Source organism: Puma concolor, chromosome A1, assembly GCF_028749965.1.
Source record: "Puma concolor isolate L17-30 chromosome A1, mPumCon1.1.hap2, whole genome shotgun sequence".
Lineage (NCBI taxonomy): Eukaryota > Metazoa > Chordata > Mammalia > Carnivora > Felidae > Puma > Puma concolor.
The window spans coordinates 152,370,806-152,385,235 of NC_141667.1; positions in this window are offsets into that span (position 1 = coordinate 152,370,806).

The following is a 14,430-nucleotide window of genomic DNA, read 5'->3' on the forward strand; positions in this document are numbered from 1 at the left end:
AGGCCCTACCTGAGTCTTGTCTCCTCCAACAGTGGTCACCAGCCTCCCAACTGCAGCCCTATGAAGAAATTCCTAATAAGGATTGAAAATGAGAAAATGGTAGGCAAGAACAGGAGGAGTGCTGCATGCCCATGTCTGAAGAATGTCATAAAGAATTTACAATCAAAGAATGCCCCAGGGGCTGGAACCAGGCCCTCCCAATATGGTTCAGAGACAACAGCAGGTAAGAAGGGCTGGGTCCCCACACTCAGGCACCTGAAATGTGTGAAGACCAAGGACAGGCTGTTGAAAGAACATGGAGGAGTTCAGAGTTGATGTCCTGTGGGATGTGAGAGGCTCCCAGCAGCCAGCAGTGTGCTCCAGATTCCCTGGGTGAACACAGGATGGGTGGCAACAGCCACATGGAGACATTTCTCTGTGACTATCTTCACTGTGTGTCCTACACTTGACTTTTTTTCTTTTAAGTGTGTGTGTGTGTATGTGTGTGTGCGTGTATTATTAGTATACCAACAAACGTCAAAACATAGCCTGACACCAAAGCCAGCAAATCAGTGTCTGGGAATGTACTGCCTCTCTGTACTTTATTTTTCCCATTACATGACATGCCCTGAGTAGAGAAGCTGCAAAATGACATACACGAAGTGTATTGGTATTTGTCACGATACCAATTCTCCAAACCATTAATTCTGTAACAAAATGAAGGATTGAAATTAGATGCAAGTTATGCAGCAGGAGGGAAAAACTCTGACATGAATGCATCACACATGGACAAAATGAATGTGTCACCTAAATTACTTACCAATGAAGTAATACGAGGTTTGCACTATCTTGACAGAGGTGAAAACACCTTAAGTTGCCGTGGTTGTACATTCTTGCCCTTCCCAAAGATGGGGATTCCTCTTGGGAGTAAGATCCTAAGAGAATCAGACAGAGTGTATTGGAACGACCATATGTAGAAATTAGACAGGGACCTGTAAGCTGCAAAACCTAGGTGGGGCTTTCAAGTGCCTGCCCTGTGACCAGTAGAGGGTGCTGTGCTACCACCCTGAGGCCCCCTACTCAACTGCTTAAAGGAGACCAGTCATAGGAGCCAGGACCTGTGTGTTGGGCTCTGTGATCCCTGCTGGAGACTCAGCAGGTGTGTCCTCTCTGTCTTGGCAGAGTCTCTTGAGCAGGTACCTGTGTGTTTTGTCAGCAGGCGCATCATCCCAGGATTCTCCCCATGGGTGAAGACAACCCCCATCCACCTCAGGGTGTGGTGTGGGCTGAGTTCCAGCACCAGGGCTCAGAGAGGTATTGGCAGCCATTGAATGAAGCCCATTTGCATGGACAGCCCCTCATATGGCAGGGGATGGAGGAGAAAAGGAGGCCCAGGGCAACCCAGCCCAATGTGGGGACCAGAGGCAGGGTGACCATGGCCTGGACTCCAGTCCTCCTCTTGTTACTCTCTCACTGCACAGGTCCAGCAAGGCCTTTGGGACACAAAGACATCCTTGAGCTTGTGAGAGCAGTATTGCCACTATTTTTGAGAAAATTTACTGTTTATTCCCAATCACCCATGAGTGTTTGCGTTTTCAGGCTCTGCGTCCCAGTGAGGTGACTCAGCCACTCTCCAGGTCTGCAACCCTGGGATCTAAACCCAGCCTCAACTACATGCTGAGCAGGGGCTTCAGTGCTGGCAGCTATTATATCAGTTTGTTCCAGAAAAAGCCAGGTTGGCCTTCCCTGTATCTCCTGTGGTTCTACTCAGACTCAGTAAGCATCACGGCTCTGAAGTCACTAGCTGCCTCTCTGAACCCACAGATGGCTCAGCCAATGCAGAGCTTCAGCTCATGTCTGGGCTGCATCCTGACGATCAGGCTGACTGTTACTGTGCTATAGCTCATGGCTGGGGAGCAGCTACCATTACTCAAAGTGTCTCAGATGATGAGGAAGGGAGATAAAATACTTGCTCCTTCAGACCTTGACTCTGAGCTTCTTTTCAGTGAGAAACTGATGTGGAGACACATGCACGGGACACTGTTCTACTGAAAGACCTGTCAGTAAACTAGGGTAAGAGTGGCACCTGGGTAGTTCAGTCTGTGAAGAGTAAGAGTCTGGACTTCAGATCAGGTCACTGTCTCACTATCATCAGATTGAGCCTCACATCAGGCTCTGTGCAGGGTGTGAAGCCCCCTTGGGATTCTCTCTCTTTCTCTCTCTTCCACCCCTTCTCAAAATTGAATAAACACTAAAAAACTGGGGTTAAGAGGCTCATGTTTGAATGTAAAGTGAGACAGCATAGGACATCCCAGGAAGACAGGGACGGATAAGGTGTCAGAGCCCAACTGCACATCCCCATGGGTTCTGGAGATGAAAAGGAATAAACACTGTCTCTGCACCTGAACGTGTTACCAGTGAAAATTCATCCACATGTCACTTTCATCATGTTGTTGCATACAGTGTGATTTTGTGTCACTATTAATTTATCCAGAGCTGACACAATGACAATAACCCTGGTCCAAGACAGTGTCTTCCCTATGCATGATCCTGGACTGTATCCTATAGAATCCCCCTGACAATACAGCTGACACCCTCCCTCCTCTGCTCCCCTGTGCCTCACTGTCCCTCAGGCTTCAGTATCTCCCTTTGGTGCTTCAGGTCTGAACTCCATGTCTGTATAAGATTTCAGAGAAAATGGAAATGATATTGTTGCAGTTTCTAGTCTCATGGGCCCATCTCTAGGGAGGAGAATGAGCAGAAAAAAAGAACTGCAAGTTTTCCCCAACATTTTCCTTCCTTGTTTTGTCATTTGACAAGACCTGGGTTACTTCTTTTAAAGATTATTTAATTATTTTCAGAGAAAGAGAGAGAGAGAGAATAACCAGGAGAGGGGCAGAGAGAGAGAGAGACTATCCCTAGTCATGCGCTGTGCTGCCAGCACAGAGTCCAATGCAGGGCTCTATCTCACTAATATGGAGATCATGATCTGAGCCAAAAGCAAGACTTGGATGCTTAACCAACTGAGCCACTCAGGTGCCCCAAGACCTCGACTTCTGATTCTACACATCGTTACCATGTCTGCTCTCATTTAGTCCTCAAGAAAACCTGTTCCAGGGATAAAGTTTTTGAGATAATTGCCTTTAAATGCAAGATGCAAGACAACTATCTCGCAAGATGTTCAGAACCAATAAGAGGAACATTAGGCCATCTTGTCCCATTTTTGATAACACGCACACACACACACACACACACACGTGCATGCACAGAAACACACACAAAATATTCTCTCTCTGAGGGTAAGGTATCCTGGATTTGGCAGTTTCTTGGGATTCTCTGTCCTGCCAGAAATCAGGATCAACCTGGGCTCACCCAGCCATCCTCAGTGTCAGATTGTCCATCATCAGAAAAAAATAGGACACCATGTGTGACTGTGGTCCTGACACCAAGGCAGCCAGGACATGCCCTGAGTACCTGCTCTCCTGGGAGGAGGCTAGTGCTCAGGAATCCTAAGGCCAGCCCCTATCCCCTGGTCAGTTAAGCTTCTGACCATCTTTAGGCTCCAGTCAGCACCTAAGGTTGATCAGTACATTGACTCTGGGACAGCAGTCTCAGTGTTGCTCCCAGAGACATCAAGTCTCATGGGGACATGAGATACATATGCCCTGTACACTCAGGGCAGGGCTGTCACTCCATCACCCAACACAGTGAGACCTCCAGTCAGGCTGGATCTCTATTAATGTTTGTTCAGTCTTAACCTAGGGCTACAGGGCCTGTGATCTCAGGTACACATTATCTACACCTCTCCAACCCTGTAATGTGACCTTTGACAATAAACTTCTGGAACCCATAGGCTTTAGATAATAGAAAATCCATTCCTTCTTTCAAGGGTGACTGAATGAGCAATTGCTTATCATGAAAAAGCTGGACACAAGTCACAGGGACTGTAGAAGTCCCCACCCTAGAGATCTGTCTGTGTCTGGTAATCCTATCAATGAGATGGCTCTGAATGTCATGGGAACAGTCCTCTCAAGGAGTCCAAAGGACTTCGAACAGAGCTTTCTTCCCTATAGGACCAGAGCCATGATATAAAATTTATAAGTATACACCTATATGTATGTCTATATCTATATATGTATATCTAAGTCCATACCTACATCTACACCATCTACATCTACACCTATGTCCCTATCTATCTATCTATCTATCTATCTATCTAATAAGAACTGGAATAAAGAATCAAAGAAGTTTCCAAAAACTTTGAGATTCTGTTGGATCTAAAAATGTAAGTTAATCCTTTTCCATTCTTGTTCCATCAGTAATTTAACCAAAAATTCCATCCGTATATCCTCTGCAATAAAAACAGATCTGGAAAAGAATATTCACGATTACACCAGCATCTTCACGACTAATGAGGGAAGTACCCTCCTGATGAGGAGGCTACCCACACAAGGATGCACAGGACAGTCCCCACGGTGAGGATCATGAGACCAAACCTTAGCCTGGTTGAGACTGTTGGCCAGGCCCTGAAGCAAACGCTAACCCTGACCAGAAGACTACAACATGCCCTGAAATCAGCCCTCTGGGAAGATCACTGTTCGACTGTTATTTCAGACACTGTGTCCTCATGTGGCTCATCCTAACCCTAGCCATGGTTCATGCCTTTAGGGGGCCCAACATCTAGGGCTCAGAAAAGAACAGAATGCAGGCCTGTGTCCAGCACAGAATGATTCAGTGAGTAGCACTAAGGTTCCCCATGCAGCTTCCAAGGCTGCCCACACACTCGGCTGGCCCCCAAGCCCAAACCCTCTGACTGACAAGCCCCCTGACACACACCCTCAATTAAGCCTTCCTGGGGAAACACTAAACTGCTATTGCTTCCAGACCTTTCTCAGCATAGGATTTAACCCTAACCCTAGGCTTCGCTCTGGCCTTAGAGTTCTCCTTTCCTGGCTCTGAGAAATGAATGGACCTAAGGCTCCTGGATGGTGCCACATTAGTCAGGGAGGCAGGCAGATGATCACCATAACATTTTCATGTCTGGGATAGAGTTCCAGGAAGGAATGAGGAGCTGAAACATAAGCCTGTCCCATAAGACTGGCCAACCCCTGAACCCAACCTTAAGTCTGACCTGCATTCTCACATGTGCCCTCAAGTCATTACATGGGGAGATCACTGCACTGCTCACAGTTTGCACCCTGCAACCACCTGGGATGGAACCCTAACCCTAAGCATGCCTCTGGCTCTAAGGGGGTCCACCAAGCATGTGTGAAGAGAGAAGTACTTTGGGGCATTTGACTGGTGCAATATTGGTGAGTGAGAAAGCCTGATGTAAAGCATGATATTTCCACATGAGGCTTATGCCAACAGAAGGAGATCCTGAGCTCAAACCTCTGCTTGGCCCACACAGTCAGCCTGCCCTTGAAGCCAGATCCTAAGCCTCACTCATGCTCTAATAAGCGCCCACCACTCAGGTCTCTAAGGAGAGCCTGCACTGATGTCAGTTCATCCCCTGCCCCCTCCTACTACCTAAACGACTCCTAGCTATGGATCTGGCCTCTAGAGGCACCACACCCCACCTGTGGGCCAGGATCAGAACTGGTGCTCATGGCTACCTGAGATTTCTTCAAGGAGGAAGACAGAGTTCATCATGACATGTACAAGGCCGGAAGGGCCTGCAGAAGAAGATCAAGAGCCCAAACCTGGGCTGCACTGAGACGCTTGGACAGACCCTGGGGCCAAAGACTAAGCCTGAACAAACACTATCACACACCCTCAACTCAACCCTCTGGACAGATCACTGCACGGCTCTTGTTTCAGAGGCTGTGTTCTCCAGTGGCTTGATCCTAAGTCTAGCCATGGTTCTTACTCTCAGGGGGCCTACCCCCTAGGTCTCAACAAAGAAGATATTCGGAGCCCATGTATTCACAGAATGATTCAGTGAGAAGCCGAGAAGTTCTCCATGTCACGTCCAGGGCAATGATGGGGATACAGAAGGGGATTCTGAACATAATCTGACACTTCGCCCACTCGACGAACACATAGTCCAACCCTACACCTTGCCCACACATTCCGCTGGTGTCAAGAACAACTCTCAGCCTAATGCATATCCTGACCCTTGCTCTCATGTCAATGCTCCGTGGGGAACATGGCCCTGATGTCAGTCATGACCTTATTCCTCCAAGAACTAACTCTAACCCTAACCTTGGCTGTGGTCTTAGGGGTCTCCCTTCCTAGCACTGAAGAAGAATGGACTTGAGACCCTTGGCTGGCACGACATTCATCAGGGAAGAATGCGGCAGATCACCATGACATTTTCATGTCTGGGATGGAACTCCAGAAAGGGATCCCCGGCTACAGCTGAAGTCTGTCCCATAAGGTTGGCCAATCCCTGAAGCCAAAACCTAAGTCTGATCCATACCCTGAGATGTTCTCTCAACCACTCCCATGGTGGATATCACTGCACTGCTCGCAGTTCGCCCCATGCCCCCCTGGGGAACTGAACCATGTCCCTATCCATGCCTCTGGCTCTTAAGTTGTCCACCAAGCCAGTGTGAGGAGGGAAGGGATGTGGGGAACTTTGCTGGTGCCAAATCGCTCAGTGAGTAAGCCTGATGTTCACAATAACATTTCCACGCTTTTGAGGCTTGTGTCTGGAGAATGAGATCCAGAGGCCAAACCTCCGCCTAGCACACAGAGTTAGCCAGCCCTTGAAGATATCCCAAAGGCTCACCCATGCCCTATCAGGCACCCTCCACTCAGACCTCAAGGGAGAACTTGGCAATGTTGGCTCATCCATGGTCCCCTCCCAGGAACTAACCCTAACCCTAGCCATCCATCTGGCCTCTAGGGGCGCCATGCCCCACCTGTGGGCCAAGAACAAAATTGGTGCTCCTGGCCACCAGAGATTTCTTCAGGGAGGAAGCCAGAGTTCATCATGACAAGCACAAGGCTGGATGGGCCTGCTATCTATCTATCTATCTATCTATCTATCATGTATGCATCTGTCTGTCTATCTATCATCTATTGGAGAGATTTCTTTAAAGGAATGGGCCCTTGGGGTTGTGGAAATTTGGTGAATCCAGCGTTTGAAGGGGAAGGCTTGCTGGCTGAGGACTCAAGAGAAAGGTGCAGTTTGAATCCAAAGGCTGTCTACAATGGACCTAGGAAGAGCTAGGGTTGCAGATGTGCATCATGAGCCCAGACCTCGGCCTCTCTGAGATGCCTGCCCACACGCTGGAGCCAAATGCTAAGCCTGACAACAATGCTAACACACACCCTCAACTCAACCCTCTGGGCAGGTCACCCACTTCATGGCTGTTGTTTCAGAGGCTGTGTCCTCCAGTGGCTTGATCATAATCCTAATGGTTCTTGCCCTCAGGGGGACCACCCACTATGTGTCAGCAAACAACAGAATCAAGGCCCATGCCAGGCAAACAATGATTCGGTGAGAAGCCCAGAAGTTCCCCATGCCACTTCCAAGGCAATGATGGGGCTACTGAGGGGGATTCTGAACCCAATCCTACCCCTCACCCACATAATTGACCGACCCCCTAGCCCAAACCCTCAGCCTGATGCTCACCCTGTCCCATGCCCTCAACACAGTTCTCCAGGGGGAGCACAGCCCTGATGTTGGTTCTGACCTTGTCTCCACCAGGGACCTAAACCTAACCCTAACCCTCACCTTGGCTGTGGTCTTAGGGGTCCCCCATCCTAGCTCTGTAGAAAGAACGGACTTGAGACACTGACCTGCATGACATTCGCAAGGGAAGAATGCAGCAGATCACTATGACATTTTCATATCTGGGGTGGAACTCCACAAAGGGATCCCCAGCTAAAGTTGAAGCCTGTCCTACACTATCAGCCAATCCCTGAAGCCAAACCCTAAATCTGATCCACACCCTGATATGTGCTCTCAACCATTACCATGGGGTAGATCACTGCACTGCTTGCGGTTCACCCCATGCCACCCTCAGGAACCGAACCCTGTCCCTATACATGCCACTGCCTCTGAGATGGTCCACTAAACTGGTGTGAGGAGAGAAGTGACTTGTGGCACTTTACTGGTGCAGAATAGCTCAGCGAGAAAGCCTGATGTTCACAATGATATTTCCATGCTTTTGAGGCTTGTGCCTAGAGAATGAGATACAGAGCCCAAACCTCCACCTTGCACACAGTGTTAGTTGGCCTTTCAAGACAGCCCGAATGCTCTCCAGTGCCCTATCAGGTGCCCTCCACTCAGACCATGGGGGCGAGCTTGCAATACTGTTGGTTCATCCCCAGTCCCCTGCCAGGAACTAAACTTAACTCTAGCCATCAACCTGGCCTCTAGGGGTGCCATGCCCCACCTAGGGCCAGGAACAGAACTGGTGCTCAAGCCACTTGAGACTTCTTCAAGGAGGAAACCAGAAGTTCATCATGACAAGTACAAGGCCATATGGGGCTGCTATCTATCTATCTATCTATCTATCTATCTATCTATCTATCAATCATCTATCAACTATCTATCTATATACCTATTATCTATCTAATTATCAACCTATCACCAATGTATCTTATCTAGCTTCCTATCACCTATCATGTATCTTTCAATCTAGCTACCTAGCTAGCCCTCTTCTACCTATCTGTCACCTATCTATCTTATCCTTTTATCTGGCTATCTGTCTATCTACTTACCTATCTATCACCTATCATCTTATCTATATATCTAGTATCTATCTATCTATCTATCTATCTATCAATCATCTAACTATTGGAGAGATTTCTTTAAAGGAATGGACCCTGTGGTTGTGGAAGTTTGGTGAGTCCAAAGTTTGAAGGGGAAGGCTTGACGGCTGAGGACTCAAGAGAAAGGTGCACTTCGAACCCAAAGGCTGTCTACCATGGAACTAGGAAGAGCCAGTGATGTAGATGGAACTCAAAAGTAGTCTGCTGGAGAGAGCCTCATGGCCTGTGACAGGCTGACCTTTTCTTTAATGCAGACCTTCACCTCATTAGATGGGGCTCAAAAGGAGCCATTGGTAACCAGGGACATGGCCAGGTTTTCAGGCCAGAGACATGGCCAGGATGTCCCAGAAGAGAAAGAAGTCACCCTGACTCCTTTTTCTCTCACACACCTGGTTAAGGATGGATGCATCCAGAGACAGGCCCAGATGTCCCCCAGCTCAGTGGTTGGCCAGCAGCTGCCTTCACCTGCCCTCCAGCTCACTGGCAGTGGGAACAACTGAATCTTTGCTTTGATGCACCAACAAACCCCATGCCTGGAGCCCCGGATCTCACTTCCTGTTTGTAGAACCTACACCTTGGACCTAGAGAAAGCAACTTATTTGCAGTGGAGTCCGGGATAGCCCAGGGGTCGTCTGTCTCCCACCTGGAACTCCTCTTAGGTTCCTCTCCCAGGGTCTGTGGTAAGTTCTTAGTCATGACTTTGGTTCACTAGCACATTAACCACTCACCAACCCAATGCCTCGACTTACTTCACTCGAACCAGGACACTTGGAGGCCAGAAGGCAAGACTTATCATGGTGTGGGTTCCAAAGCACATTAATTGGCTCATCCTCAATTTTTCTCTTTCGCTCTAAAATGGTTGCCATGTGCTCATCCAACCACACTTGGGTTCAGCTGTGCACGCTCCCAACCCAGTCCCTCACACATACACTAGAGATCATGGACACAGGGACAAATTCCTCGCCTGCGCCTTGCAGGTGGTTGCTTTTACGCATTGCCTTCAAGAGAAGTCTCTTTGTGGGGCACCTGCGGGGCTCAGTCTGTTAAGCATCCAACTCCAGATCTGGCTCAGGTCCTGACCTCAAAGTTGTTGAGTTCAAGCCCCACCTTGGACTCTGCAACCACATAACAGACCCTGCATGGTATTCTGTGTCTCTGCCCCTCTCCTTTGGACACCTTCTCTCAAAATATATAAACTTGAAAAAATCTCTTTGCTCCTACATACAGGACACAAACTTAGCAACTTATAGTGCTCAAAATTCTTACTTTGAAACGGTTGATGATGACGAAAAAAAACCAGCCTTTGAGTTTTACTTGCTTTTCAAGACTCAATTTTGCTTTTCTGGGCATCACACAGGGTCTTTGACAGTGGCTATAGCCTGGGCGCCCCACAGATGTCGGTCATCTCTCCACCTGCAGGCTGCACAGCCCACCAGGCCCAGATCCACCTGGTCTGGGCCTCCCTGCTTCAGAGTCCGTGCATTAAGGATCCCACCTTGGGTGTATGAACCCAGTTTGAAACTGTTGTTTCCACTGGGAAAACTTTAGGGTCCTAAAACTCTGCAATCACCCGCCGAAGTGACCCAGACTGGTTCCCCCAGGATGACCTGGCCCTGACCTTCGCATTGGCTTCCCAGGGTGGCCTGGGTCTCAAGTATCCTGAGCACAATCCCGAAGGCAGGGGAGGGGTTGGGGGGGGGTGAGAAGGTAGTAGCTCTGGCTTCTCCTAACCATAATAAACCTCAAGATTTTGCCCAGAAATAGAAGGGCCCCCTGACCTGGCAAATGCAAGAACTCTCCAACCTGGATCCAGAACTAGGCTTCCAAGGCCAAGCATGCTGGCTCCTGACACTCACCATCCTGCAAACACATCCGGGAAATCACAGCCTTCACACAAGGAGCTCATTCTATCAGCACCAGGCGCTGGCGGTCCTGGAAGACGCCTGTGGTGGGGTTGGGGGCGTTGGCGGCGCCTGCCTCCAGGAGCCGAGGAGCCCACCCTGGAGACCATGCCCAGAGCGGGACACTGCGTCCTCCTAGCGCCCGGGCCCCAGCGCTGTGCCGCGGGACTTGATGGCTCTGAGAACCCCCGCGAGGGCCCCCAGGACGGTGCCACAGATGCGATGGCTCAGACACCCTCAAGATGGCGCCCTTGATGTGGTGGAACTGCGAGACCTGATGGCTCCCATAGCCCTGCGAGGGCACCCCCCCACCCTGTGCGGTGGCGGAAAGTGACAGTTGGGACACCCCCTCCATGGTCCCCAGGGCGGAGCCACTAGACATGAGGGCTCTGACAGCCCCTTGAGTGCACCCACCCCGCTGGGCGGTGCCGGGAAGTGACTGGTTGGACACCCCAGCCTCGGACCCCAGGGCGGAACTGCGAAACCTGATGTCTCGGACACCCGCGTGAGGGCACCCTGGGCAGAACCCTGAGACCTGATGGCTCCTGAAATCCCCGAGAAGACTTCCACCCCATGGCTGTACCTGGAGAGGTGATGGCTCCTAAGCCTCGGCTCCCGCTCAGACAGCGCCTCTGAGATGCTCTGGGCAGCTGTACCCACGAATGGCTGAAGCAGTGCTTGCTCCTCCTCTTTTATATACCCCTCTGTCGGACCATATTGAAAACCACACCCCTAAGTTCCGCCTTCTGGCCAGGGCCCTGTGGTGGAGTTCTCGCCCCATCAGGACGAGTCGGGAACTGCAGCCCTGTGTTACTCTGTGGATCTGCAATCGGTTCCAAGATTTTTTTTTTTTTTGGTATAAAAATTTTATTTTATTTTTAAAATTGTATTATTGTTTTAATATAATTGTATTAAGTATTAAAATAATTAAGTAATTAAAATATTTAATTAATCATTATAAATCAATTAAATAATTAAAATTAAAATTATTAAAATAATGCAAATTATTATTTTTTATTTTTCTTAATTTTTTTAATGTTTATTTATTTTTGAGACAATGTGAGAGACAGAGTGCAAGCAGCAGAGGGGCAGACAGAGGGAGACATGTGCATTAAACCAGATTGTAATGGAGGGGTTTATTACTTTCTCTCTGCATTCAATCACTCATGTATTCAGCCCTGTTTATTCAGCATCGCCTATGTGCCAGATCTTATGTGAAACACTGTTCTTCAAGATACCTGGATTTGTAATTCAGGAAGCCAAAGTTTATTTTGGTCAAGGAATATTAAATTCCCTACATCTACTGTGTCAAAAAGTACAGCACACTGGAAAAGATGAGCAGACCCAAATAAATCCCAGCGTTTGCTGATGTCAAACTTGACACTTTATATGCTCCAATTTCTCTAAATTAACACAATGAATACTCTGAAGAGCCTTTACTATTGTTATTTGTCAGGCCTCAGGTTCTTCCCCATTTATTTTCTCCCAAGATATTTTTGCCTATTGTAACAAAATAGGCAGTAATAGTAACAGCAAATGGAGAAAAATGGGGCTGAATGCATAAGGAAACCGACTTCAGGTGACATTGATTTGTATCCAGGAATGCCTAAAAGGCTCTCTAGTGATTCCAAATACTTAAGAGCATATTCATTTCCTTCTAGAAGAAACCAAAATTACCCAGTAATTTAATTCTTATTGAACAAGAAAGGCAGCCAGTTATAGAGACACACACCCATAAACTCACTGGTTTTGCCTTGCCTGTTTCCATGTGCTTGAGATGGAAGGATTAGAAATATATTTACACAATGTGAAGTGAGGAGGCACACTTCAGCTATTGTTAGTGTGGCCTTGGGCTTCTTGGAAGGTCAACTGATCCATCAAGGAGTTGTAGCCAAATTGCCTCCGACAGAATATTTTCTCTTCGAGAAGCAGACAAATGACTTTCATGCAAACTTGCTCTTCTCAACAATAGCAATAAAGGTACTGGCCATATAGTGAGTTAATAAATCAAAGAAGGGGTCAGAAAACTTTTCAGAACACACTTGCATTCCATCTCTTCAGTCTTCCTTTTATCTTCCTTTGTTCCTATTCCTGACAGTTGTTTATTGTTTCCTGAAGTGTTGTAGCATGTTGAAAAAAAATTATTTACATCCCTGTTTTACATAGAAAGGTATCTCCTATTGGATTACTGACAGATCTGTTTCGGCAGAAGAACACCATCTGAAAAAGTTTACTGTAAGGTGTAAAAGATAGTTTAGATGCTCTATTTTTAAATAGCCAACACCTTTTCCATATGAAACAAAGATAGTATTAGAAATACACCTACCAGAATAAGAGTGACCTTTGCTGGAAAATACTGTCTTAATCTTTTCTTCAAAATGCATAGCTTTCTAGTGAGGAAGAGGTCTTTCTGTGGCTACAAAAAGCTTCTCCTAATGTAGATTTTCCTCCCAGGTTCTTTGCAGAAAACAACCTACCTGAATTGTACAAAAGAATACTGCTCTCTAGTGGAATGAGGGGAAAGAAATCCATTACCTCATTCACTTGCTTTTCTTGCCTTCTTGGCAGCCGCTTACGAAAGGTGGCTGAGCCTTGTCCTGGACTTATGATGTTATGATATATGGCTACAATTATTGTGATATTATATTGCGAAGCGAGTTTGCTGTTGTAATCAAGCAAAAATCTTTTTCCCCCAAACCTTCTTTTGTAAATTGAAACCAGTAGGCCTCCCCATCTTTTACTTCTCAGCTGCTGCCTGTACCAAAAAGAAGAAGGAAAAAAAAATAGAGCCTGCAACTAATAATGATTTAATTTACACAGGAACTCACAATAATTTAACTCACATCAGGTTAATTTGAAAGTGATTAATGGCAGCATTTATGGGGCTGGAAATTTTTAATAATGCTTTACTTGTGAATTTATGGCATCGGTGTTCCAGACCATGGGCTGCCTTTATTGTTGTGCTCATTGTCTATCTCCCCCATCCCCACACATAATGTTCATCCCTCCCTTTTCTAGGGATAGAAAGGAATAGATTTGCAATGCCACATTTCCTGTCTCAGTGGGAAGGGCTACAAAGTTAGTACAAATTTGCTCAGGTGGAGAATTCTTCTCTCCTGGAATTACTGTGCCATCCACATTGTTTTTAATGATATTGCCAGGATTGTGGGCTCCCTTGATAACTTTGATCACCATGCTCATACATTCTGAGCTGGCCAGCACAGACTGTACTTTCTGGATTTGCTCTAGTGGTTTCCTACCACTGAGCTGACACAAATGTGGTTAGGAATATATAGTAACAGTGCATTCCAAACAGATACACACATTTGCAGAAATTAAACCTGCAGCTGGCAGACTTAAAATTTATCATAAACATGCCTTATTCCTATGGCCCTAAAAAGTAGGATGGTTCTTCTCTGCAGCCTCCCCATCCTTAAGGGTCAGGGGAAGCCCTGATTGGCTCACGATCGTCATATAAAAATTCACATACATGTATCGTACCAAGTATGGATGCATAATTGCCCCTTCTCACCACCACCACTTGTGAATTCTATGCTTCATGTGATTGGAATTGCAGACAATTTCAGTATAAAACCATAAGTAACAATTTGAGGAAGGAAGCAATAGTTTGTTTCAGAATTGGTTGGGAGCAAGGTAAGTTAGAGGCCTCATACCCTTATACTCCTAGTCTGTGGTATACAATAAGCTCATCCCACAGCCTTCTCAGGTTCCAAGGATCATTGTATAGGGTGGTGAGGAGCAGGAGTCAATAGCAAAATAAAAACAAAAAAACAAAAATGATTTTTTGTGAGAGTGAAAAACA